The sequence below is a fragment of the Pseudophryne corroboree genome, chromosome 3 (assembly GCF_028390025.1).
Source record: "Pseudophryne corroboree isolate aPseCor3 chromosome 3, aPseCor3.hap2, whole genome shotgun sequence".
Classification (NCBI taxonomy): Eukaryota; Metazoa; Chordata; class Amphibia; order Anura; family Myobatrachidae; genus Pseudophryne; species Pseudophryne corroboree.
In genome coordinates, this window is record NC_086446.1 from 290,432,186 (window position 1) to 290,434,376 (window position 2,191).

Here is a 2,191-nt window from a genome sequence, read left to right on the forward strand (position 1 = left end):
TACGATTATCAAATTGCCTGGGTGCCCTCCACATCGATGTAAACAGACAGTCAGAAATAAATGGCGTCACTCCAGGTCTTGTAGTCGTCAAAAATGTGTATTTAAAAAATTAACACAGTGCCAACGTTTCGGGGCCCGCAGCCCCTTTGTCAAGGTGTGTGTAGTATAACAAAAAGATATATATATATATATGCACGTTTTATTTTGCAAATGATGGGGGTAAGACAATGGGCAGCATATTGTGGTCCAGGAGCTGGTAGTAGGGTGAGGTTGGGGCTGCTTTGGTGGTCTCGAGGCATCCGGACTGGCATCCGAAATGAAGGGGGCAATGACTTGATGAGTGGGGGGTGGGGCAGTGGCCAATACTGTGCCTAAGGGTGGCTTGACCTCTAAATTCGGCCCTTGATACACCCCCTTTCTTAGGGCCATATATTAAATGGATTTTTAGAACAGGGAGATGGGAAAAGAGCTTGCTCTGTCCACTCCAAGCTTTGACCAAGTATTGCAGTACTTCCAGGACTTGTGCACCTTTCCTATTCTGTCATCCAAAAATAGGCAATTGCTGCTTTTTATCTTTAAGTGTGCTTGCGTGCCCATTTTGCAATGTCTTGCACCACCTAAATTTGTCAATTTGCAAACGGATTACTTTGGTGCACCTTTGCATTCAGGAATATTATTACCTTTTAAAATGTAACTGATAAAGGGAACTGTAAGCTGCTCTGCAATGTAGCATTTTGTGTCTAGTTCCTGACTGCGTGTATTTCACTCCTTCTAGTCAAAGTATTTTTAAATTCTACAATGGTGGGGGGCGTGGCCACGGCGGCATCCGGGTAGGAAGCAGGGCGCAGGAGCTCCCCGGGCAATCAATCCTGTATCCCTCCTAGCCCCCTTTCCAGAGCTGCATTCCTGCACACTCTGCCTTCTGTGTCCCTGGGGAAGCGGTGGGCGTCCTTAGCTGCCTCCTGTGAGCGTCTCCTGGCCGCGCCGGCTGCCGCCCGTACTTCCTGCCTAGGCCGCCGGAGCATCCCGGCCTCAATTTGGTGGTGCCTCGCTGCGCTGCCTCAGGCGCACGCAGGCGCGTCCCCGCGGCGAAACTTGGTGATACACGCAGCCTGGAGGACGCCGCACCCCCCTGCACCCTTTAAAACTATCTACCTGCATCTGTCCCCTGGTGCCTGGGCTTCTTGGTCTGCAGGAGGAGTGGGGAGGCTGTGGGCCCTGTGGCCATTTTGGAAGCAGCTCCCTCTGCATTTTCCCCTACTGTTCTGCACTGAGACTCAGAGGAGCTTGTGGGGCTGGTTGGAGTGTCTCTAGGCACGCTGCCCTGCTCCCCAATAAACTGCCACCCACTGTCCATTGTCTATACATAGAAACATAGAATTTGACGGCAGATAAGAACCACTTGGCCCATCTAGTCTGCCCCTTTTTTTTTTATCCTTTAGGTAATCTCAACCCTTTTTGAACCTTAATTCTTTGTAAGGATATTCATATGCCTATCCCAAGCATGTTTAAATTGCTCTACAGTCTTAGCCTCTACCACCTCTGATGGGAGACTATTCCACTTATCCACTACCCTTTCTGTGAAGTAATTTTTCCTTAAATTTCCCCTGAACCTCCCCCCCTCCAGTCTCAGTGTATGTCCTCGAGTTCTAATACTTCTCTTCCTTTGAAGAATGTTTCCCTCCTGAACTTTGTTAAGACCCTTGATATATTTGAAAGTTTCTATCATGTCTCCCCTTTCCCTTCTCTCCTCCAAAGTATACATGTTAAGATCTTTTAGCCTTTCCGGGTACGTTTTGTGATGTAGGCCATGCACCATTTTAGTTGCCCTTCTTTGTACACTCTCTAATGTATTTATATCCTTCTGGAGATATGGTCTCCAGAACTGGACACAGTATTCCAGATGGGGCCGCACCAATGACCTATACAGTGGCATTATCACTTCTTTTTTCCTGCTACTGATTCCTCTCCCTATGCAACCAAGCATCTGACTTGCCTTTCTCATTGCTTTGTTGCATTGCTTTCCTGCCTTCAAGTCACCTGAAATAGTGACTCCTAAATCCCTTTCCTCCTCAGTAGTTTCCATTATAGTACCCTTGATACTATATTTAGCCTTTGGGTTTTTGAGACCCAAGTGCATGATTTTGCATTTTTTAGCATTAAACTGTAGTTGCCACATTCTTGACCATTT

General features: G+C 47.4%; 1 pseudogene; it reads left to right on the forward strand.

Moving 5' to 3' along the window:
- Window positions 1-407: 407 nt before the first annotated feature.
- LOC134899831 (U2 spliceosomal RNA) lies at window positions 408-533 on the forward strand (annotated as a pseudogene).
- The last annotated feature ends 1,658 nt before the right edge of the window (window positions 534-2,191 follow it).